Genomic DNA, 27,050 nt, shown 5'->3' with positions numbered 1-27,050 from the left:
ATGCAGAATATCTTCCAGGATCTCTGAACTCCGTCGCAGACTGGCACTCACGTTACCTCCGAGATTCCAGCGACTGGAAACTCCATCCAGACATTTTCCAACGCATCCAGAATATGTGGGATCCCTTTCGAATTGACCTTTTTGCCTCCCGTCTCAATTCTCAACTACCCTTATTCTACAGCTGGCTTCCGGATCCATTAGCATTAGCAGCCAACGCTTTCTTTCAGGATTGGTTGAGTTTTGTAAACTACGCCTTCCCTCCTTTTCTCATGATCAGCAGAGTTCTAGCTCAGATCAGGGGTCAACAAGCCACAGTGATTCTCATAACCCCCTTTTGGCAGTCGCAAATTTGGTTCCCAAGTCTCTTAGAACTCACAATAGATATCCCTTACCTCCTTCCTTCTTTCCCGAATCTTTTATTGGACCCCATGCATCGTCCTCATTCCCTCATCTTGGACAACTTGCTGACCCTTGCTGTTTGGAAGATTTCAGGTATACCCAATCTGTCCCTTTCATTTCGACAGAGGCTTCCCAATATTTATCACAATCCTGGACTCCAGGCACCAAGAAGGCATACAAATCTGCATGGTCCTTATGGCATAGCTGGTGTTTGGGAAAACGTATCGATCCCTCTTCGGCAGATGTAATTTTCATTGCAAATTTTTTGGCGGCTGATGCCAGCAAAGGCAAAGCTTTCCATACCATTAATTTATATAGGTTGGCAATTTCCTCTAATCATTCTTTCGTCAATGGGAAACCAGTTGGGGAGCATCCACTTGTTTGTTGAAGGGAGTCAAATTTTCTAATCCTCCAATGCCAAAATATAGACAATTATGGGACGTTAATATTGTTTTAAAATTTTTATTGTCATGGCCTGATAATTCTATGCTTACGTTAAAAATGTTATCTGCCAAGTTAACTATGCTTTTATGTCTAGTTTCTATCAAAAGTATTTCTGATGTTAGAGCCTTAGATATTTCTAATCACCAATTTACACATTCCGGTGTTTTGTTCACAGTGACTCGTCGTACAAAAACTAATTTAACTTCTGTTTTTTATCCTTATTTCCCAGACCATCCCAAACTATGTGTCGCACAATGTTTAAAAGTTTATGAACAAAAAACTGCAGATTTAAGGACTTCCTCGGCTTCTCAACTTTTGATTTATTTCAGGACACCTTTCAAGCCTGTTTCGGCAGCTACCTTAGCACGATGGGTCAAATGGATTATGTCCCTAGCGGGTATCGATACTTCCATGTTTGGGGCTCATTCCTCCAGAGGCGCAATGGCTTCCAAAGCATTTTGGGCAGGGTCCCGCCTCGAGGATATTCTTAAATCTGAAGACTGGTCTAACAATAATGTTTTTAGAGTTTTTTACTGTAAACCTGTGGAGAATATTTCATTGAATGTAATTAATATGCTTTGAACTCGCATAATAGGAGCCTCCGGTCTTGTCATAAAATGTAGATTTTCCTAGTTCTTTGACGGAAAGTCTTAATTTTATGAAAGACACGGAGGCGAGTATTATCCCTCCACTACGGTATAACTTTGTTAATTTTTTCCCACCCTTTTTTCTCTTCCTAGCCTCAACACAGGCGGTACCACAATCATCATAAAATTTCAACTGCATCAGGGAGTTCCAGCTTCCTATCTTCACTTTCTCCCGCTACTGTTCTTCGAAGCATGGATCCTTCTCGCAACAACCGTTCTCCTTTTGCCGGAGTATTGAACTTTTGCTCTGAACTTATGGCCACTGTTCTGGCTATTTTGATTATTTTCGCACTTTTTCCACTGTTTAACTCTGACTAACCTCTCGCAAGAAAAGAGGGCTGTTCGCAGTCAAGTGATGTGATGCCTTTGTATATGTTCATTGGTTGTTATTCTTGTACACTGTTTGTTTCCCATTGGCCCTTTTCTTCTGGCCTTATGGGAACTGTAGTTTCTTGACTGCTGCTGTTTAATAAAGTAAGAAAAGAAACGCATAATACTCGCCTCCGTGTCTTTAATAAAATTAAGACTTTCCGTCAAAGAACTAGGAAAATCTACATTCTCACTGCGAAGATCTATGTTTGCTTTTTTCCCTAGATTTCTGTTGTCATAGTACTGGATCAGTACGCTTTTCAATGGTCAGTAATACTCAACATTATTCTGTTTAGAATGGTTTCTTTTAGATATCCTGAATAATATGTTTTGTAGTATTATATTTGGAATTAAAATATTCAGATCTAGTAAAAATCAATTTCACATTAGTGAAACTTTCTTTCTCAATCTAATATTAACGTTATTTTACATATTTTAAAATAGTCTTAGGAAATCATCAATGGATCTGATCGAGAAGGCAAAATGTTCCACAGATTTTTTTTAAAAAAATGATTTCTATGCTTTTTGGACACAAATGTCACCCTGTGTGGTGAACGGGCATATACCCCTGCACAGAGTGCCCAAATGTAGGTAAAAGCGGATCCCTAACTTTTCTATTGGCTCTAGCGTGAGTGCAGTGGTAGGGGCAGGCATGCCTGTCCCTACCAGTGTGAGGTCCAGGACCTGTCCTGTGACCTGGAGGGATACACCATGCATGCCCTCATAGAAGTCAGTGGATCACAGTCCCTGCCTTCAGTGGATCAAGTAAAGTGGGGGTGGCACGGTATGGTGTTATATGACTATAGTGTGGCCAGATTGTTTTTCATGGTTGGTGAGCATTGTTCTACTGACTCCTCTTGTGTAAAGATCCACTATTATGTTAGTAACCCAAATGTTGTGCTGACATCCCATGTGCATGATGATTGCATGTATAGCTACAGTGAGCGTATGATAGAGGTATGGTAATAGGGCTCTGTGTGTGTGCATGTGAATCTCTGAATATTCAAGCCAGTGGATCCATTTTGGATGCCCCTGATTAATCATGGCACAAATTGAGGGATAAGAACTGATTTGCAGGAGGCCGACGCAGCCAAGATAGAGGATGCTGCCTAAAGATGCTCCTGGGACCTCCCCACTAATCCTCCTTCATCTGGGCACCCTGGGCCTCCTGTCAAGTTTGTGCCTGTCCATTCCCTCCTCCTATCTAATGGAGGCAGCCCTGCTCTGCCTTCTGTGCTGTTGAAGGACCATGAGCATTAATAGTTGTCTTGGGCTGGGCCGCCTCGAGGCCACCTAATATGGCAGTGCCCTGAGGCACGCTCCTCTAGGACCTGTATTGGGCAATCCTCCGGTGCAATCAAGAGACAGAAGCCAGCACTGTGTGTCGCTGATACCCAGCATCTTGCCATTGTACCCTTCCTCTGAGAAGAGGTTGCATGCAGGGTCTGAGGCTGTAAACTGTGCATTGGCCCGGTTGGCGATGGCCTGGCTGGGAGCAATTCCGAACCTGATGGGGCTTCCTGTCCCCCTCCCCAGAGGATACAAGATGCTTTGAGAGCCGCTGCCACAGGTGAGGACACTCTGCGCACAATTGGGACCTGGTCACGCCCACCTCTACTGAGTCTGTTGGGGACCCAACTCTGAAATAGGTGCTGTGCTGGCACCAGGTGGGTAGGCCTTCACCTGACGTGATTTCAGACCTGAGCACTGGCAGGGTCTCATGAAGCCTAACATCGCCAGCTGAGCAGTGAGGGTACTGGGGGTGCTGGGTCTCTCTGCCTCTTACTGTTGCCCCACAGATCATCTCCTGGGCCTACCTCTCAGTCCCCTCCTCTGCTATTACCTGCCAAGACCTCTCAGCCCGCTGATTTCACTGGACAAGGACAGGTTAACCAGCCCTGCCATGAAGGCAGATGCTCATGTTACAGATCTGTGATGCCTGGGTGGCCCCTCATTCACCTGTTGATTGCTGGCCATAGGCCTGGTCCCCTTGTCCCCTGAGCTCTTTGCTCCTCTAAGGAGAGAACTTCGGTTATATCCTGCACCCTCTCGGACCTCACCAGTGTCCTCTTTGCACCTCACTCAACACACTGGCTGCTCGTGCTGCCCTGCGACAGGCACAAGCAGGATGAGTGGAGGTGCGTGCACATGTCACTGCCCCTGCTGCCATACCGAGATGTGAGGAGGTGGCAATCCTGAGACCCTCTGGCACACCTGCATTGCATTGAATTTTTCTATTGCCTCAGTGCCACAGTGCCTTTGGTGAGACCCGATCCAACTTGCTTCCTTGTGACGCACCACTATGGGGAAAGACAAATCCCTTCCACTGAACTCTTAGCCAAAGATTGACAAATTTGCCACTCCAACAACTGAGCTCTCTAAAAACGCCATATGGGGGACGCCTCCACACCGTGTGCCATATCTCTGGATGTGCAGCACATCCTTCTGGCCATCCAGGCATCTACGGAGGCCCTAGAATCCAAAATTGGACAGGTCGGTGTGGATGTGGCCTTTCTTAGACAAGGCCTCCATAATATGGTGTTAGGATATACTCTCACACATCAGGATCCACCAGGACACTGTCCAAGATTGACTATATCTTTCTTTCTGCATGTTCACCACTTCTGGTGCATTGATGCTCCCCTGGGAGATATCTGACCATTCTCCCCAATTTCTTTGACTGGGTGCCACACTCTCCCTTGCATGCCCTATTTGGTGTTTGAATGCAGGGTTCCTCATGGACGAGAGCCTGGTAGACCATATATCAGAGGAGCTCACCTTTTACTTTTAAACAAACTCAGGGTCAGTAAGGAGCCCTGGTATCCTATGGGCATCTAGCAAACTGACAATTCAGGGACAAGCGAAAAGCTACCTTAAACAAAGTAATAAGGACAGGCATCACAGACCTGGAAGCTCATGTGCTTGCCAACAAGACTACGATAGCTCAAGCCACCACTGAAGCACTCACTCATCAGCTCAACCTAGACAGAACCTCCTTGCGACAATTGGTCAACAGTGAGGCAAGCCAGTTCTGGCAGACAACTATCCAGTGCATTTATGAGCAAAGTGACCAAAAACAGTTTCCTCCTCTATTGGCTGGCAACCAGGGACATGGTCTACCGGTGTATCCCTGCAGTGTGATGTGACAGTTGAGATGTGGTCTCTGGGGTCCCTGACATTGCAGTGGCATTTGCCATGTATTACAAACACCTCTATGTGTGTAACCCACAACCACCTATTGAAAGCACTGGCGAACCCAGTAGAGAACCCTGGAGGAACCGATTATGGAAGATGAAATTCATGCCCCTATCAGGGACCTGAAGTCTGGGAAGACACCAGCCCCAGACTGCTTTCCCCTGATTATGACTCCAGGTTTCTCAATGTCTGAGTCCCCCACCTAATTGGGTTGTTCATAGAAAGCTCTTGAGAAAGATTCCTTTCTCAGGGATTTAGACCTGGCAACTACTGTCATTCCTAAAAATAACCCGTCTTAACAGGATTGTGGATCTTAACACCCTACTTCCCTCAGAAACACTGATATTAAGATATTTGCCAAGAGTCTGGCAGCTTGGCTTCAATTGGTACATACCTTTCTAATACACCCCGACCAATGCAGTTTCATGCCATACTGCAGCACCCAACACTGTACACGCCATCTACACCTCACTTTTTCCCATGCTAGAGACCTCCCCAGGGATAGGGCACTACTGCTTTTTGATTTCGAAAAGGTTTTTGGCACTGTAGACTGAAGCTACCTTGCAGCAGTAGTGACCCACATGGGTTTTGGAGCCTGCTTCCATGCAACGGTCTCCCTCCTCTACTCCTATCCTTTGGCCCACGTTGTAGTCTACGGGGTGCTATCAACTACATTTCCCATCAAATGGGGCACCCGGCAGGGATGTCCCCTCTCCCCATTACTTTTTGCCATAGCCATTGAGCGCCTGGTGTGCTTGATTTAATGTGATGCACAACTCAGAAACTGGTGCTTGACGGGGACGTTTGAAAATCAGATTGCGTTATACACAGACAATGTCCTCTTATATCTGGCCAAACCAGCAAGGTCAGACCCCACTTTATGGAGACACTGTCTCTGTTGAGGAGGCCTCTGGGACACACCTCAATAGGGAAAAACCACTTCTGGTCCCTCTGAAAGGGAATGCTGCGTCAATTACCTAGAACACGGCATCCCTGTCCAGTGCCTCAGCTTTAAATATCTGGGGCTCCACATAGCAACTGTGCCAGACCTAACGAAGGCCTTCAACCTAGCCCCACCACTAAGGATGCCCTTGCGGCATGGCATGATCTCCCATTGAATCTGCTTGGCAGAGTTGTCGTAATAAAGATGATGATTCTTCCCCACTACCTCTATTCACTGCAGAACTTTCTGCTTCTTATCCTGAACACTTGGTTTACAGAGGTGGCAAAGCTCCTTTGCTCCTTTCTCTGGTGTGGTTGTCCTCCTGGGGGAGAGGGAGAGGGCAGTAGACATCTGCCTATTTTATTGGGCTGCTCATCTTCTGGTCTTTTGCAGGTACACCACTCTCTTAGTTTGTACACTGCTGATTTCCACGAGCTCCCAGACTTTAACCCCTTGGAGGCCTGTTTGCTGATGGAACGACTGGGTAAGGGTGGCATCTCCCAACTATATCGGGCACTGGTGAAAAATGCACCTAGGTCCTTGGAGGACCTGCATCAAAGGTGGGAAAGGCAGCTGGGAAAGCTAGAGGAGGCTGAATGGCTGGAGGCCTGCATGGGTCTCAGTAAATTCTGACCCATGCATTTTGGCGATCTCTGCCCAAATGCGATTGATCCAATTGCACTACCTTCATCTAACAAACATGATTCTTCAGATACACAAAGAGCCTTGATGACCCTAGATGCGCCCTATGTCAATCCACGACCGCTGATTTCTTCCACATGGTATGGCTGTGCCCCCAGATTGCTCTGTATTGGTCCCAGGTTGCGGCCACCCTCTCAGCTGTCTTGAAGCACCCCATTACAACTGACACTGAAGGTGGCATTGTTGGGCGTGTTGGATGGGGTGGGTGGGTCCAGAGCAGATAGAGCATTGATTGGTCTGGAATCACTGGTGGCTAAAAGAGACATTGTCGTACCTGGAATCAATCTTCCCCTCCAAAGCTGAAAACAAGGGCCTAGATTTATACTCTGTGTTGAATTAGCGTCATTTGTTTTTTACGCTAATTCAGCGCAAACTTAACTCCATATTTATATTTTGATGCTAGACCCGTCCAGTGTCAAAATATTGGAGTTAAAGTCATTTTTTGGATATGTGAACCTACCTTGCATCAATGAGATACAGGGTGGGCGTTTCCTTCCAAAAAATGACTCTAAGGCCCTAGTGCCTTATTTATTCTCCCGTGCAAAAGCGGGGCATGGAAGGGAGGCAAGCCTAAGAAATGGCGCACAGCTCGCTTAGCGTCATTATTTAATGCCTGGGTCAGGGCAGGTGTTCGACATCCTGTAGACCCATTTCCATGGTCAAACACTATGGAAAGAGCCCACAGGTTCCCTCTCCAAGCCCTAGGAACTCCCCATCCACACCAGAGGGACACCACAGGATGGGGGACCCCATCCCAGGTAAGTATAGGTAAGCAGAGGTAAGTATTTATTAAAAAATGTTTAAGGGTCATAGGGGGCCCTGACATGGGCCTCCCCTATATGCCACTGGGTGCAATGGCAATGCCCATGGTAACCTTGCCCCCTATGCTGGCTGCTGGGATGGCGGGCATGACTCCTGTCATTTATAAAACAGGAGTCATGTGGTATGGATGGTGTTGCATCAAAAAATGACGCTAGGCTGGTTAGAGTAATTTTTTGCTTCTAATCAGCCTAACATCATTTTTGGTGCAAAACCCCCTTCTCCCATACTGCCACCCCACCTTGCTAACATCATTTTTATTTACGCTTTACGCCAGATTGCGGCATTTTATTAACATGGCCCCCGGCTAGCATTCTGGAATGGCACAAGCCGGCGCTATACTTTTTTATGCAAAACGGCGCAAAGGCAGTTTTGCATCAAAAAGTAGAAATCTGGGCCCTGGTGTGCCAGTATGAACTGGTGCGCGCAGCAAGAGGAGCCAATTTATATAGCCTGGAAAGGCCATGCAAAATATTCCAATATTTGTGGTAAATGGTGGGAATATTATGGGCTGACTTTGACTGTAACTTCTACATCACATCATATGGTTTAATTAGTGACGGGGGACCAGGGAAATGGGAGAGGCGGGGATGATATGCACAGAGTTTTCTTATTGTTTTGTTCTGCTACATTAATTGCCTCTTACTCTAAATCCAATAAAATCTGTTTATCAAAAAAAGAACAGCTTTGCAGACAGTGTAAGTGTATTGCGAGCATTCTTGTGTTTGGAGGGTAGAGCTCCAGACACTGAAGTGAGGAGGATGGAGACAAGGCATGAAGACTTTGTTAGCAAGGAGCTGCTGATTAATTCTTACTGAGCACTGCTATTTGATAGATGGTAAGGAGAGGAGTGAGACTTACATTTCTGCTGTTCAATGTGAGGAACGCATTAGACCAGGTCTGTCTTTTTGTCAGACCCAGGTATACTGCCTTAGGAATGCTGGTGACACCCAAGTGCATAGATCTCACACTTCATTGTGCTCATGTTTTCACTGCTGAATGAAGTCCGGTTGGCCTAGTAGGGCACAACTGTGAAAGAAGAAATGTCATGACATCTGCACCCACTGTGCTGTAATTGTCAATCACTGAACACTAGTAACGAGGTAAGGCTACCTTAAGGATGAAATACGTGGGCTGTGTAGGCCACGTCACCCAATCTGCAAGACCATCGCACAGGTACTGTGGGGCTGCACTCAGCCTGAGCAAAGAACAGAGATGCATGCCAAGGAAATCGAACACAAGGACTTGAAACGTTTTGCTCAATCTAAAAGCTGGTGCATCCAGGCTTCTGTGGTAATAGTGATATACTGTGAATCGGCCCTTGATTCAGTTTGTATTCTTAGAATAGGTCATACCGATTGAACAGAGGTTTTGCCCCTTCATTCCTTTATTTTTTGTATTATTCTCTCTGGAAGAACCTGCTAAATGTATGTGCCTAAAATTACCCACGTGTGGTTTTCCTACACAAGTTTTCAGCCCAGTTTGAGCAGAAACTCCCACTTCAAGTTATTTAATGAAGGCGTCAAGTTAGGTCATGTTCGTGCCATCACTATGCCCACAGTCAAACAACAGCAGAACAAGATTTCGTTGATGACCACGTTTGTAATCATGTTCTATCTACACCTTGGAGAAGCAACAAAATAATATTAAAATCATCCAGATGTGTACTTTTAAATTAGTCTCCTTATTGCATCCACTTTACTCTATGGACTTTTCATTTCCCCGTTTTCAACTCTTGATTTGCCTCAGCCTCTCTGCAGACTAAGGGGCATATTTACAACAAATGATGCATCACTGTGGTGCCACTAGCAATGCATCAAAAATACTTATGATGTGCAGAAATCCGTTATGATGCCATAGATGCACCATCTTTACAACATGGGGCACCATGGTGTAAGGACCCAAGGTGCGTCAGAAATTCTGAAGCATCTGTGGGAACTTTGCTATACTGGATTAGTCCCAAAAGTGGTGCATCACTGAAGATGGCCTCAGAACTGATGCAACTTCAGTGATGCATCAAAATTAAGAGGTGCTGCACCAGTTTTAATTGATGCAAATAGCTTAATGCTTTAGGACCAGTGTAAAAAACTGTAAAATAGTGGAATATCACCTTACACATTTTTACATTGGTCCTGGATGTAGTAGGTAATGTATGCAGTATGTCTATGTGTCACATTACAGTGGGCATGGTGTACATATCTGTATGTAGAGACCTAAGTATGTGTGACATGGTGAGTGACAGTGTAATGTAAGTGAATACAATCATATGTTGGAATCTAAAGTGCCAATACATGTATTACCTACCTTATGTGTGTACTTACTTGTTGTCCTTTGCTGTACGCAGGTCTAGACTTGGGGACACCATCCTCCATGGAGAAATGACAATCCTGGCCTGTCCCTTGCAAAAGTACACCACGTCACATTGCCTTGCTGCAGAGGAGGAGGGAATCATAAGTGCCATGGTCCCAGCTTGGTCAAGGCTCAAGGGTTCCTACAACATGAATAGGACATGTTTAGACCACTACTATTAGAGGGAATGTGAAATACAGACATAGGCCTACATTATGACTTTGGCAGTAAGTACGGCTTACCGTAGCGGTGACGGCTACCAAAAGACCGTCGCCGCTGCTAACATCTGTCCACCAAATAATTACCACAGCAGGATTTCCGTAACAAGATGGGCGGAAATCTGGCTGTGGCCATGCTGGCGGATGGGTTTAAGGTGGCGCTGCTACCACCAGCAGCGCCACACCAGTAGACCGCCGCCAGCCATATTACGAAAAATAATACAACCTGGCAGTGTTCTGCAGGAGGGCACTGCTGGCGGTAGCAGCGCCTCGCCCCGTCCCCTGCCAGAAGATCCCCTGGATACAGGTAAGTTGGGTTTCCGACAGAGGAGGGAACTGGGGGGTGTTGTGTGTGTGTGGGTGGGGTGTGTGCATGAGTGTGTGCATGAATGCGAATGTATGTGTAGTGTTGTCTGCGTGCGTGTACACATGTGTGAGAATGCGTGTAAGTATGGATATGTGAATGCGTGTCTGCGTGTCACTGTGAATGTGGTGCAGATGTGTGCATGAATGAATGGATGCATGTGTGTATGAATGCGTGTATGCCTGTGTGAGTGGGCGGCTGTATACGTGGTGCAAGTCTGTGTGTGTGTGTGTAGTGGGGGTGGGGGATAGGAAAGGGGAGCGTGGATGGAGGTGGCGTTGGGAGGCATCTGGAGAGTTGTTGGGGGGAGGGAGCCTATTATCAGTGACAGGGAAGCAATTCCCTGTCACTGATAGGGCCTACCGCCATGGTTTTCTCCATGTACGCCATGGTGGTAGGCAGGGTAAAAATGCCTGAGGTGTGACAATAGCGGCCGCCGGGCTGGAGATTCTTATCTTTAGCCCGCCGGCTGCTACCGCCACGGCGGTCAGAGTGGTACATTGGCATGTGATAATGTGGCGGATTCTACCGCCAGCCTGTTGGCGGTACCACCGCCACATTACCACCGATCTCCGGGTCAAAATGACCCCATAGTCCAGTGTGTAAAGTGACTTCCGCTGGTCAGATTCCTATTGCAAAGGCATTGCATCATTGTTTCTCCTGGGTTAAGGAGGCAGGAATTTTGACGCATTTCATACTCTGCACCTCATCTGACAACGATGAGTCATTTCCCTAAAAACTTATAAATATGGATGCGTCAGTTCTGCTGGGGATTTTAAGAGAGAACGTCTACCTTGCATATAATTAACTTTACCTGTGCTACTTGGTTGTAGCACAGGTAAAAAATTATGCACCAGAGAAAAAAGTGATGCATTATGCAATGCATCACTTTGTCAATATGGAGCACAGAATGCACTGTCGCTGCATCAAAAGAAAATTACGCAGCTATGGCGCAAGCTCCTTGCAAATTTGCCCGTTAGTGTGAGACGTTTGATTGACTTTCACACAACTACTTCTTTTCCATGTTATGTCAGAACACTGCTTTGGCTTTTCCAAACGATTTGCACCCTCACTGCAGGCGGGGCACCCCTACAAACTTGAGAAATCGTGCTATTGTCTTTCCTCCCTAATGACTAGTGGTTATATATGCTAAGACCTTGAAATTAAACAAAATCTTTCCGTATTCCACCAGCACACGAAAGAGGGTTTTGTTTAGGTAACACTGGTTTGGCCACACAAAGGAGTCTAAACTAAGCACAGCAACCTCACACGCTCTTGCCTTGAATTTGCCTTTGAAACACATCGCACATGGAGCTGACATTCAAGGTGCTGACTTTCTTAGGAAAGGAGAATGGCGCCTTCAAATGATGGATGAGGAGCCAGTTTATATTAGTGAAACAGCCTTCTATATCTCTGCTGCCTTAGCGCTCACATCAGAGACCGCATGCAACACGAAGATACGGCAGTGCAGACATGTCAATAATCGAGAGTGGGTTTCTCCGTATTACAAACCCGGAAATGGTTTTCAGCACCAATCTGATTTGGAGGTCGGTTTACCATGCCCTCTGATCACTGATGCCTAGCTGTTGACGTTTTCCTGTTGGCTGTTTTAGTTGTATATGTTTTGTATCGAGTTTGCAAATCATAGTTTTCCTTAACCAAAAGCAAAGAATAAAAAAATTATCTTGCAAGTAAATGTTCAACATGAATGAGCAATTTTAATTTCATTATACAATTTTTTGAGGTACAGCCCCTTTTGATAAAGGAATTGATTTGGAGATTGAAGGACAGATACTCTGTCACAAACGCGGATATAAAGATATAATGCACGTATTACACTGCATATAGGATATAATGCACTTGTAATAAGGTGGGCGGGATATCCGTCACTCTTGTGATGGAGTCCCCATCCACCAAACTCTAAATCAGGAACATAGTTGAAAGATCAGCAGAAGTGGATTATTTCCTGCTTTAAGGGAGAACCCCAATTCTCCCTGTTAGTTGCATAGGCTTGCACCTCTTCCTGAATCTTTATCCCTGCTGAAGGTAGACGTCAACTTCTGGGTATCATTTCTGCCTGGCTTTCAGCTCTTGTGCCCCTTTGCATCACTGAACTTTTTACGAGAGCCAAAGGGAGTGGATGTGACTGGAATTTCCTGGGGACTGGTGCTATATTACTGAGTGAGGTACTACCCTTGGCACCTGGATCTAAAAGACCCTGCCTCACTCCCCATTGTGTGGAGTCACTTGGAGAAGGGAGAGTGAATTTGTGTCTGCTTCTTCTGGCACTCCCTGTGATGCTAAGCCACAGTGGAGTAAGGTACAATGATGGAGCCCCCTGAAGAATTTGGAAAGGGGCCCCAGAGTCTCTCATATCTCACAGATATTCATTGGCCTTGGGTGGAATGGGCCACACTGAAGGGTTTGGGATCCCCCGAAGAGTTAGGGGGCCTCCCTCAGCCACAATGGCTGTAGGGGCCTATGCAACGCCCCAGCTGAGCTACTGCTTTGAGATGGAGAGTACAATCGGCCACACAAATAGGGGTTTTTCTTACAAGGGAATTCTCTCACAAGGAACATGCTCCCTGCATGCAGAGTCCATGAGTCAAAGCACAAAAATAGCTACATCCCATGACTTTGGACATAGGTCATGTGACCCACCATTGATGTTAGCCTTACTGGCCATTGGACTCAAACGGTAGGATAGGCTAACCCCTCCTCAGACTAGAGCATGGCCATATTGGGCAACTCATATTCCAAAGCATACTTCGGTCAAAAACTTATACAAATGAAGAAGCCTTTAACAAGAAGGACTTGAGCAACCAGACATCAAGTGAGCATCCTAATGTGGCCTCTATACCTGATTTCTCATGAGAAGTACACCTCTCCAACAAGATATGTTGGAAGGCCTACTTAAGGACTAGTTAAGCTGCAGTCATTGGTCTATGGAATGTCATTTCTAGAGCACTCATATGTGGAAGCATCTAGGCGCTAAGTAAACAAGAGGTGCACTGAGCGTCTCAGAAGTAGTGCTGAAGTAAGCACCAGGCTTTTTTTCTGCCTTGATACAAGAAGGTTTATCTTCATACATAGGTGTCAGGTTTCTGTGAACTGTCAGAACGAACTGGTGCCTTACTCTTAGTGACTTCAGACATCTCGATATTTAGAGAGGGTTTTAATTAATGTGAATGCCCAGACTGCATAACAATGTTACAGTAGTTAGAATGTGGCCTATAACAAGGTGCCAACCCCAATATTGAGTATGTATGCTCAGTAGCAGCCAGTAATTTGACCATGAGTGGGATGGGTGAACTGCACGCATACACACTAACTGACACCCATGCATTCACACATGCACACACACACTCTAATAAACAGCACTCACTCACAAATACACATACATTGTTTCCCTTAAAGGAAAATAGTATGTGTTTCAAAAGAAAAAAATGAAATGTTTAAGATTTTTTGTCTAAGAATAGCGCCCTGCCTGCTCTCAAAAAATATTTGTGTTACATTCTCAAAAAGGAAAAGGTCCCATGGGAACCCCTTACCATGTCTGTATAGGTTACCAGCTGCTTTGAATTGGCAGCAAAATATTAATATTGTGTGACCGGAATTCAGTCACACAACAGTAATACATACCACTGCAAATTGGTATTTGGAAGGGACTCCCTAAACACACCCCTTTCAAATTCTGATTTGCAATCCCAAAATGAGATTTGGTAAGAACCTACCAAATCGCAAATTGCCTTTTGCACATTTAAAAAAGCATTTTGGGGGTCATAAACAGCCCTATTCTGCAAATCAAGCTATTTGTGGCTCTGAAAATGCTTTGTACATCTGACCTCTGATCTCTAAATCGGTTTGTATGTTAAACCATTCAGATTTCTAGATTTTATGGCACCCGGTTATTACTAGGTTCAATAAAAACTGATAAACTCATAATTTCTAAAACTAGCAAACATGGCGTTTTCATGGGGGTCAGAATGTAACGAAACACTCGTAAATAAGGCCTTCGAGAATGTAACAGAAGAACCCTTGAATGTTCTATTCACTTTATTTCCTGTAGTAACTTTCGCAGATACCAAAATATGTTTATTTGCCCTGGACCAAGCACTCCAAAGTTTTGAAATATTAAAAGTTTGCAATTTATTCTTTTGGGAGGAACTACCAAAGTGTTAACTAAAAAAGAGGGCGAATTGTTAACACATTGATTATTGTTCCCATTCTACAAAATGCGTCTAAATTACATTATCTGCTGGCTAATAAATCATACGTATCAAATGTGAGGGAATACCATTGGTCTAACTGAAATTATTTTAGAAAAAATGTGGCAGGTTGGATTATGATCGTGCAAAAGTATTAAATGGCGGAGATTTTTTTTTGCTTTACAGAATATATAACATATCTTTAGAGATAACACGTATATCCAAAATAAGACGATTGATAGCACCTAGCAAATTGTTTCTTTTCTTGACAATGTGACCCTCTAAAACCACCTGGGACATGGAAGTATCTTGTGCTGTGCTGTTTTCAGTGTCCACTGACCTGAGCAGCTCTTCATCACCAGGTTTAGTTTAGTTTTTACTCCTATGGGTCGGCATAGGGAGTTCAATGAAAGAGAAAGCGGTGAGAGGAGGATTTCATGTACCTTTTGAATGCTCCAGACAAACTTGCTTTGGGAGCAGAATAACGCTTTGCTGTTGACTCTCTTACCTTCTGTAGGGCCAAAGCAATCTCTCTGCCGCCAAACACCTCAATGGTGGCTGGTGAATGAATGGATCTTCTTGGTCTGCTGTGGTTCACTTGTTACTGAACCTCCTTCTGTATTACCAAAGTATTTTTCATCTATTTTATTGGACAATATGATGTGGCATGAATGCATCTAAAGCAGCATTTTATGTAACCTAGAAAGTGAACAAAATCATTTCTAATATATATCTGGAAAGGAAAATCCCTGCAGAATCTGGGATTAGGTTCAGGCTCCAGAAAGCCTGAGGTATGCAAATGAATTGGCAAGTGAGAGGATCGTTGCATAGGCAGAGTTCAAGCACAGAAGCAGCCACCTGAAGCAGCATTAACGTTTATGCTTAAGTCACTGATTCCTTTGGTGAGCTCTTACACCAGCAGATTGCTCTCGTCCTTCAGCTGGAGAGAGCAAGCGTCAGCATTGCACTTGATGGTGATGGAGGCGTGGTCCAAGTGTCATTTACAGCAGGAGCCTGAGCCCGGATTCAGCGCAACTGCAGCAACAACGATTGGAGCACATCCACTGTGGTTTCCGTTGCTTTTGCATCAGTGATGTTATTACAACAGATACCAAAAGTCATCTAATGAGAAACATGTGTGGATCAAGGGGTTCTCAGTGGACTGCCCGATTTTCAACATGGTGAGCCCAAGATCTTACAGTAAAATGGTGACAGCACAGGTGGGTGTCATTCTATGCGGCCTAAGATTGTTTTTACATTTGGCTCTGCTCTTGCATGATCTAGAATGTCATCTGTGCTCCTAAGGCCCACATCAGCATCTAGTTTGTCATCATACATTCCTCAAATGTTGGCTGTCTTCATCCCTTAAAATACCTCAGCAGCTTCAGAGTCCCAGAGCTCTGCGCTGGCCTACATTGGCCTGCAAGGCATGTCTCAATTTTGATTGTTTGCCAGTAAAACTGCAGGAAATGCTCAGAAGCGCCATGCTTCTGATTTTGCATAGTTCTGATGCTTTTGAGAGGGTTGCTGGCATCCTCTAGATTGTGAGGGGCATATTTATACTCTGTTTGCACCGAATCAGTGTCATTTTTTTTTAACTCTAATTCGGTGCAAAACTAAATGCATATTTATACTTTGGTGCTAGACCCGTCTAGCGCCAAATTTATGGAGTTAAGGTCATTTTTTGAAAGTGGAGACCTACCTTGCCTTAATGAGATGCAAGGTAGGCGTTCCCGTGCAAAAAATGACTCTATGGCCTTAACGCCATATTTAGGGGCATATTTATACTCTGCGGCATATTTATACTCTGTTTGCACCAAATTAGCGTAATTTTTTTTACTCTAATTCGGTGCAAATCTAACTCCATATTTATACTTTGGTGCTAGACCCATCTAGCACCAAGGCCCTGATTTATATTTTTTTTGTGCTGCATTAACGTCACTTTTTTACCTAAAAGTGGCACAAACTTACAAAATATTGGCCCTTATTTTTACTTTTTGCTGCAAAACTGCACTAACTCAGTTTTGCACCAAAAAGTTTAGCACCGGTTTGCACCATTTCTGTGCACCAGCCGGGCACCATATTTATGGAATGGTGCAAGCCGGTGCAAAGGGTAGACTAGAGTAAAAACAAATGACTTTAGTCGGATGGGGCTGGCAGTATAGAAGAAAAGGGTTTAGCACCAAAAAATGACTTTAGGCAGGTTAGAGTAAAAAAAAATGACTCTAACCAGTTTCGCATCATTTTATGGTGCTAAACCTACCATGCCACATGACTCCTGCCTTAGAAAAGGCAGGAGTTATGCCCACCACCCCAATGGCCAGCACAGAGGACAGGGGTCCCCTGGGCATGGACATTGCACGCTGTGCCATGTATGGGGGCCCACTTCAGGGCCCCCTATGGCACTTAAAAATAAAAGAAAAAATTAAATGCAATCTTACCTGTACTTACCTGGGATAGGGACCCCCATCCTCCGCAGTCCCTCTGATGTGGGTGGGGGTGCCCCTGGGGCTTGGCGGGGGCACCTGTGGGCTTATTTCCATGGTGTTCCACCATGGAAATAAGACCACAGGTCCCCTAACGCCTGCACTAACCCAGGCTGTAAAAAATGGGGCAAAGCAAGCTTTGCCCCATTTTTTGACCCCTCCTCCCTCCCTTGCACCATTTTTGCATTGGAGTATAAATATGGCGTTAAGGCCATAGAGGCATTTTTTGCACGGGAACCCCTACCTTGCATCTCATTAAGGCAAGGCAGGTTTCCACTTCCAAAAAATGAATTTAACTCCATAAATTTGGCGCTAGATGGGTCTAGCACCAAAGTATAAATATGGAGTTAGTTTTGCACTGAATTAGAGTAAAAAAAAAAATGACGCTAATTCAGTGCAAACAGAGTATAAATATGCACCTTAGCACAAAAAATGATGCTAATCTGGTCAGAATCATTTATTTTGACTCAAATCTGCCTAATGTCATTTTATTTTAAGCTAGCCTACCCTTTGCACCATCTTGCACCATTACATAAATATGGTGCCCAGCTGGTGCTAAAAAATGGTGCAAGCTGGTGCAAAACTTTTTGGGGCAAAACTGCCTTAGTGCAGTTTTGCACCAAAAAGTATAAATAAGGCCCTGGGTATCTTATAAGCAGGGGGTAATGTGCTGCCATGCATTATAGATGTAGCAGTGTCCTGGGTTGGGGATTACCTCATGCTTTTCCTAGCCTTAGTCCCCCTTGTGCCCGTTGGTGACATTTGTCTCATCCATAGGTTCAAGCACCAATCCTGGACTGTGTTGTGCAAGTGTGTGAAGACTAATATAGCGACTTTCGGGTTGGAAGATTAGGAGTGCAGCATAAAAATGCCTGGACACCACTTTTTAAGCTCTTGTAGAGAGCAACTAAGAGATTTCACATTGCCTCTTTGACTTACTTCCTATTTTGTTTCCTGCACATTATCGACACATCTGGAATTTTTGCTAGCATTTAGACAGCCTAGCAGGCACACCTCCAGTATTGTGTGTATTTCTTATAAAAAAGGAATCACCACTGCCTGTAACAAGGGATATTTTCCAGGTCTGTGACGCACACCTGTGGTGATAATTACGATCAATATTTGTTGAACTGACACTTAAAGGCACCAGTGCTTAATTTGTTAATAAAAACGTGCTGCTGCCCAAAGCCCTTCTCTTAAACACGCGGCTGTTGCATTTAAATGTGGGAACACGGAATACTGAGGTGGCATAATCCTGAAGCCATCTCGGGCCTCTTCAATTCATATAAATCCACTTCCTGCCCCTTCAGCTCACTCTAGCAGTTTTCTGCTTTCTCCCTTGTGACGCTTTTTCATTTTTCTCTTCCTCCGTCTTTCCCATTTGTGTCTTTTGCTCGCAGACAATGTTTGAGGCAGAAGAATAAGCCCCGGCCCTCAAAAATAAGTGCCGGTGCTCAGCACCAGAAACAACAAGCACAAATTAAGCACTGAAAGGCACTGAAGGCCGGATTCACTTTTCTGTATGTTTAGTAGTTTTGGGTGTTCACAACTGGTGTTTTACAACTCTGCACTCTCTATACCTATGTGTGCAGAGTTCTCCACAGCGGAGGCTCTGCAGTTGAGGCAGAGAACTCTGCACACATAGGTATAGGGAGTGCGGAATCATAAAAACCCAGAGTTAGTTTTTGAATTCCAAAAAGAAATAAACGTACACAAAGTCAAAGTTTACGTTTTGAACCATGCCATATTACTGTGTTCAACTTTTATGTGTTTTGCGTACTTTTTAATTTGTTTCAAAATGCTGATTCTGGTGATGCTTGCAAAATGGAATTCTAAAACTAAAGGTTAAGAAATAAAAAATGTGCATCTACACAGTTAAATCATCCTAAGACTGGGAGCCAAATTTGTCAACACTTTGCACTGGTGCAAAATCACCGAAGGTGACACACACTGATGCAAAGTGATGACTTTCAGATTTACTTTTAGTTGCCTATTTTGGGTCAAGGGGGGCGTACCATGCGTGGTGCACGAGCATTACCATGCAGCCAACCCTGGATTTTGATGCAAAATCATATTTGTGGTCATGTCTTGTACCAAGAAACACACCTCCTTGAGGTAGGCACAAAGGAGAAAAGTTTTCTTTTCTACAAACTTTTCAAACTTTGCCATGTGTCCTGTACTGTATAGCACACCAATAAAGTAGGAACATTTTTCTAGGCATAGTATTTTGTACTGAAACAGTACACCTACAGTACAAAACCTATGCCAGACTCACACAGACACTTTTGCACTATTGTGCAAAGGTGTGTGTGTGAGTGGTGATAGGCATTCAGAAAGTGTGCTAGTCCTGAGGAATTGAGCAGCAGCGCCAGATTTTAGTAAGTATGGCACTCTCATGCTCTCTTTCTTTTACGCAATGTAGCAACTTTGGTTGCTGCGATTGTTGCGTAAAAATTGGCACATTTGCCTGAGTGTTTTAATTATCAGTTACACAAACGATCATAATACATGAAATCTTGGGTAACACAACTTATGTGCATCGTGGACTATAGGGAGTATTGTCGGCAAACGAGTCCTGGCATTTTTGCCAGAGGTTAATAAAATACCTAGAATATCCCAAGAATAAACAACAAAAGAACTCTGAGAATAATGCTTCATTTTTTAAAGTCTTCACCATAACTCACCTTTCTGTTATAAATTCTTAATTGCTTTCATCCAGTAAAACATGCACAGGAAATCTCCACTATATTTTAGCTTTTAAGCAAAATCCCTTACTGAAACAACATTCCGTACCTTTTTAGCCCTTGCCGAACTCCACTCTTGTCCCGTTATACTATCACCATGGCCACCTTTGACACAGGACGACACAAGGGATATGTACTTGTTTTTAGCCCCATTGTGAAAACGTGGAGTCTGTATTTAGTCTTATGTGTAGAGTCCAGCTGGACTCGTTCTAGTGTTTCTGCCAGCCACTCTGCTGAGGGCTGGTCTTACATGTGCACCCCACACCCACCCAACACAGGTGTCATCATTCAGGTGACCCTGCCAATAAAAGGGGCCGGGCGCACGTGCCTGAGGCCAGTTAGTAGTACCCTACCACTGGGTCTGCGTCACGTTACTTACCAGCATGAGGGCCTAGGGCCCCATACTACATTATGAGACTGCACCCTCTGAATTTTCGCTGGTATGTCTTTCTGTACCTATTCTATTTTCTATTTCTTCATTGAAGATTTTTAATACAATTTTGCACCTCCTTTCTCACCCACCTCCTACCCGTCAATGGCTTATTGTCTTACCATTGACGAAGAGGTGGAGCACGTGCAACACCTGCACAGGCGGTTATGGTCAATAGAAAACGACCAGAGGTCTTGAAACACAAAGAAAATATGTATTAAGGACGCCTGTTAGCGTTGGAATACATAAATTATTCTCTGTACTGCGCCTTAATTTTTCTTTGTTTTCTCACCTCTCCCCAACTTGTCCCCAACCGCCCTGTGTTGCTAACCAAGAAGAGTGATTTTTTCTAGCATCCTTGCCACAGTCTGAGCTAAGCAATGCAAACATTGACATATTTTATATGTTTCCTTTTCCAATTACATTCATCAAAGATTTGACTATATTTGTCAAGGATATGATTTTAGTCAATTCAAGTAACATCTTGGGAAACATTATGTTTTGGAGCATGTAATTAAACATTTACATTTTATGAAAAAGAGACACTTTTTTCCATACAAAAGGGCCACTGACAGTACTAAATATATATAGCCATAAGGAAAGTTTAGTTTTCACTGCTGTATTTCGCCTGCACAGGTATATGTTTTTGTGTAAAAGTGAAGTGGGAAAAGGTAGTGCAAGGACATTTGAGAATATCTATTACAAAGTCAATCCCAGTGTTTGCACCAGGCACTAACATGAATGACCAAGAACCTGTACAAGAATATTGCCATGCCACGGGCACTGGTGGAAAAGCAAAATGTGGCAATGAAATTCAATTCCATTGCACCCTTCCTGTGGGTCTTAGGTGCTGTTGTTTGCACCCATGTGGCACGTCCATAACCCACCACAGGAACAACATTTCTGCAACAAGCAGCGCTAGCACTCCATTGACATTCATGCTGCCACCGATGAAAGGAGCTACTTGACTAATGTGTATCCTGCTTTTCGTTGGTGCAGAAACAATATCTATGTTTTCTGATGGTCAACTACTGCATGCCAGTTGGTTGTTGGAGATTTTGGTGTGGCTACTGTGTACGTTTGCCTAACTCACACTGGAACTGTGTGTGTATCTGAGTGATGGCGTCACAAAGGTATTTACTCATAAATTCATCTATCTCAAAGCATCCATGATTGTAACGTTAGTTGTGTTCATATATTGAAAGTCTTCAGCATTATCCCGGTAACAACTTAAAAATAAATATCACACCTTTGGTGAAGGCAATGTCAGGTAAGGCCGTACTGATAAACTACACCACATCCAGGTTCCAAATAAGGGCCACAGTCCAAAGTCCAAAAGTCGGGGTCTGTAGGAGTGTGAACAACTAGTGATTTCACATTTCATCAGAGCTCCTAGTTTGGTTGCTGCATCCCACTTGTTGTTAGTGCTGATTTGATGATGAAAGGTGGACTATGACACCGTCCAGATGTACCATACTGAGATATCCTTGTAAACCACCATGATGTCATGATGTCACAATCATGATGTCACAATCAAACTTCATATTTTATGTCAAGGCACAGAGGCCAATATTATCCCTTTATAGCCCTCATACACAGCAGCAACAAATGAACTTAGAATGTAGCCTTAGAACCCACCGTAGCGGGCTCTACCGGCTATTAAAGGCCCAGGGAGAGGGCCTTTAATAGCTGGTAGAGCCCGCTACGGCGGGTTCTAAGGCTATTAGAACATTCTGCAGAATGTTCTATGAAAACAAACAAATTCCTCGCGGAGCCCGAGGGGATTAAAATCCCCTCGGGCTCCGTGAGGCTTTGTTCACAGCTGTTGCTGTGAACAAAGCGAACATTGGAATGTTGGCGCTGCGGGCTTTTACCGGCCAGTAAAAGGCCGGAGCACTCCATTGTTTTCAATAGAGCTGGCGACGTTCCAATGTTCTAATCAGAATTAGAACATTAAACTTTCTGGAACTTCATAGAACATGCATATAACCAGGGAACCTGCAGCCATTTCCTTCTTTGTTGCTGCTCATACACCGATAAGTTCAATTCAAAGAGTTCTGTCTCACTGAGTGTGTATGAGAGCAGCTTAATTTTGGATATATATTTGAACTGGGTGTTTGTTGGAAGAGAGTTTGAGGAATGCTAGAGACTAACAAGGTTTGAAGTATTTAGGATATTGATGGTTGATTTTTGGGGCGTTATTGCTTAAAGCTTGAGGAAAGTATTAAGAATTGTGAGTTCTGTGTCTATTTACATGATGGAAGTGCATTTTAAAGCTAATTAGGTACGAGCCCAGACTATCAATGAAGCTGTATTTTGGGCTTGTTAGGTTGCCATAAGGCTTGTGCTTGCGGTAGCCATTTTGGAGAATTGGGATCACTGTATTAGGAAATGCAGGATTTTGAAGGTGCCATATTTTGGGCAACAATTGTTTGTGAAGGAAATTAAAGTTGCTTAACAACTGCTGATTATCTGTTTTGAGGTATTATTTGAGAGAGAGTGAGTTAATTTGTTTGTTGAGGAGAGTAATTTTTAGGAAAATAAAGAAATCACAATAGAGCCAGAAGAGGAGCAGGCAGTTGATGTTAAGATCAGGGGTTATGTGGAGAACCTTTTGGGAGATTTGGCAGACAGACTGAAAAGAAAGATAGAAGATTGTGGGGAAAGGCACATAGTAATTGGGGGAGACACTAAGAATGTGTTGGAGGATGAAAGGTTTTGGTCGGTGGAGGAAGTTGAGCTGGAGCAGGTGGCTCTGATGTGGTTGGTCAGAAACGAAACAAAAAAGATGAAGAGCATTGTGGTACATGGCAATAAAACATAAATGTTTCTCGGTGTAAGGCTCCAGAGTGGGAGGAGGAGATGTTTGACCCCTTTTGATACAGCATCCCCTATCACCTCAATGGATGCCAGAGCATATGGCTCAGTATATATCCTACTGGACATGATGAGAAATACTAAAGGAGGTACAGACATGGTTGAGGTCTGGGTGTCCAAGGCCTATGTTGGATTCTAAGGTGGTGTATATGTCAGAGTTGGATCCAAAGATAATGAGTTTTCTAAATAAGTCAGGCCGTGACCCTAGGAAGGGTTTGGATAAGGGTCTAAAGAGATGTCAGGATAGGCTTTTAGACATGTTAAGCCCATTGACAAAGGTGTTTGACAAGAGTGAGGTGGCTCACATAGGTAATACAGGCATAGATGTAGTGGCAATGCACCAGTGGGTCCAGAGGACTAAATGCCCGTTGGGCAATGTGAATGCTGCACTCTGTATGGAACATAGGAAAAGTATGCTTATGAAAATCGACCCAAAGTTGACAGAGTTGGCCCACAAGGAGTTTGAGAAAGAAAGTAGTGGGATAGAAAGCAATGATATGCTGTTTGGGGATGAATTTGTGAGGGATATGTCCAGATATTTGGGCACACTTAATTCACTACGAAAGGTTCAGAAGGACGTCAGAAAAGTTGTTAGAGGGGCTGTGAGAATGTGTGGTTGCTTCCTCTGCCTTGGACAAGGCATCACTTGTGGGTTATTTACTCAAGAATCTAGACCCTATGGTTATGGTTGCAAGGCAGAGCAAGGTGGTTTTTATCCACAAAGGCAGAGGGTCAAGGTCACGAGGAAGTCAAAGTGAGAGGAGAGCAAGAGGAGGAGCTGGTATGCTTAAAATGAGACACTAAACGTATACATGAACAACTGGGTGTTAGGCTAGCTCACTCTGTGTCGAAGTAGATGGGAATTACACAAGATTTTGTAAGCAACATCTTTCTAGTTGAGTAAAAGGACAAAGGAATATGGCCAGTCATAAATCTGGGAGAACTGAATGATTTGGTGTATTACGATCATTTTAAAATAGAGGGTATTCATGTGATGAGAGACCTTTTGAGGAAAGGGACTGTTAAGCTCAGTTGACTTCGAGAAAGCTTATTTGACAATTCCGGTCAGTACGGAACACAGGGACTACCTTCAATTTTGTTGAAAGGGAATACGTTGGAGGTTGAAGAGCATTCCATTCGGATTGACTTCAGCTCCCTGGAGTTTTACCAAGGCCATGAGGCCAGTAATGGCTTGGTTGAGGTCAAGGGGAGTATGTCTGATAGTTTATCTGTATGATGTCCTCATTATGGTGGAGATGAGGGAGTTAGCATTGGAGCAGATGGGGTTAACTGTGAGGATTCTGGAGGATTTAAGTTTTATGGTAAACAGGGAGAAGTCATGTTTAACGCCCAGACATGAAATTAATTTTTTAGGTTTTTAGATGCAGACCTTGGAGGCTGCATTGAAATTTCCTATGGAGAAAGTGAAAAAGATTCACAGAAAATTGAAGAGAGGGGAGCAGTCAGAATGGATCTCTTTACGACAGCTAGCAAGGTTGTTGGGTTTACTGTCAGCACTGAATAAGGTGATTCTTCTGGCACCCCTGCATTGCAGAGTGCTTCAGAGGTTGAAAGGATATCATTTGCGTTTGGGGGCAAGTATTCACAGGAGGTAAGGTTAAGTAGGAAGCAGTGCGGTAGGTGAATTGGTGGTTGATGAATATGGACGCGTGGATTGGCAGGGACATTTTTGGAGAGATTCCAGAAGTGGTGATTGAGTTGGATGCAAGTCTTAAAGGATGGGGAGCCAGGTGCGGTTCAGTAACAACAGGGGCACATTGGTCAATCAATGCGAGGGGAGTGCATAGCAAATAGAGTTGTTGACAGCATCTTTCGCAGTGAAGAGTTTTAGGAGGGATCAGGTGAAGTGCTGTGTTTGTTTGAACATGGACAATGTCCCAGTGGTGAGGTATGTCAACAGGTTGGGGGGACCTGGGTCGAGAGTGTTGGCGGTGATGGAAAAGGAGTTTTGAGGTCATTGTTTAGACAAGGAGATCATGGTTCAGGCACAGCATATTCGGGGGAAGAGCAATGTGGAAGTGGATTTGAACTCAAGGAGTTTGAGGGATTCAAGCAATTGGAGGTTAGACAGGGAAGTATTTTTGAGTTTGAGCAGGAAATGGGGTCCACTGGAAGTGGATCTGTTTGCAGACAGGTTGAATGCACAACTTCTCCTGAGTATCTCTTTCACACACACGCTAAAGGTACCCTAAGTACCATAACACTGAGACATCTGTGGCATTAGGGAAATCTCTTCCTCAGCTGAATAGGGAGTACCTATCTTGGGCTGTAGGTTGTTGAAGCTTGAAACTTGAGGATTCCCCCATTTGTGTTCCCAACTCTGATCCCCATCTTTTGATATGGCACAAACTGTAAATATCCCAGAAAGCTGTAGCCAACCGTCATGTAGTTTCTCTTAGATAATGGACTAACCAATGAGGGTGGAGTTACATTAGTGGTTGAGGCACACAACGCATATAGAACAGAAATATTCTGCTCATAGACTACCTTTCCTGCAGTTAACGCATATTCAAATATATTTCACACATACAGAATAGCAAATGTACCACAACAATACAGAGCATACCAATACTTAGTGATACCTCTAACGCATCAAGAACATCATGAAGATGGACCTACATGGTCAACGTTGGCTACATATACACCACGTACCAACGTACAAACTATGCAAGCAACTGACCTACGTACATTCTACAATGACCTTGTAGCTATATATAGATGCTTCATACAATTCGTAAAGTGGACTTCAAACACCGCCCTAGTGAGGGCTTGTGCAGCTATAAATGAAGTGACCATTACAGGTATAAATCCACAAACTGTCTGTTCAATAATGGGAAAAGCATTCATTGAGCAGGAGAGATTTCACTCTGGGTTGCACAAAAAAAATGGCTGGAAGCAGTGTTTCCCCATACGGGACCTCAAGATAAACATAGAATTCTCACAATGTGCTTGTCTTTAGGAGTGGTTCCCTCAATAGAGGATTGTGCCACTTAGGGCACGGTCTTTGCTGCAATATATCCTACAACACATGGTACACCGATGGTTGTGAATCTTCTGGAAGTGTTAAAACCGGTTCAGAATGAACATGGATCAGCCCCTGCCCTTGATTTGGGGATAAAACTGATGGGCAATTTTGACACAGTCTCTTCAATTATTTTAAGCAACATTAAAGGGGAAGCAGCAGCACTGGCAACACACCAGTAGCTCTGGGAGATTCCTCAATGGAATCAGAATCGCAAGCTGCCAAAGATTACATTCAAAATGTATGCTAGTATAGGTCAGGATAGTCTGGGGGCCAGACCAACTAAACTACAACTACGAAGTGCTTCCGGAAAGGAAGGTGCTTAGCAGGCACAAGAGAGCTCTAAAAAAATACTGGGATAAACAAAACCAACATAAAGAAAAAAGAAGCCAAAAAGGAGAATATCGGCAGCCGGAGGCTCTGAGAAAAGATGGAATCTTAAAAATAGGGAAACTTTCAAAACTCCTGACAGATATCACTATGCTGAGAGTTGTCCAACTCGTTCCTTCCAGGACACACCGGATAAATGGAGTGAGAGAGGAGGGTGGTCAGAACACGGAGGTGACTACATGAAGCTGGAAAATGACTCACAATTTCCTTCAGAAACGTTTGTGAAAAAAGAAGAAAAGCTTCCACAGCAACCCCAATTTAAAAAGAAAAAGGTTGCAGCACTTTTGATCAAACATGCCAAAAACATTGAGAATACTACTGAAGACTCGGATGTGGGCAGTGACTCTGCTAGACAGCACAGCAGAAGTCATGATATGTCACCAAAATCTTACAGACAGATCTTCTGGCTGTGACACCGACTAA

Source organism: Pleurodeles waltl, chromosome 3_1, assembly GCF_031143425.1.
Source record: "Pleurodeles waltl isolate 20211129_DDA chromosome 3_1, aPleWal1.hap1.20221129, whole genome shotgun sequence".
Lineage (NCBI taxonomy): Eukaryota > Metazoa > Chordata > Amphibia > Caudata > Salamandridae > Pleurodeles > Pleurodeles waltl.
This window is presented reverse-complemented; position numbering follows the sequence as displayed.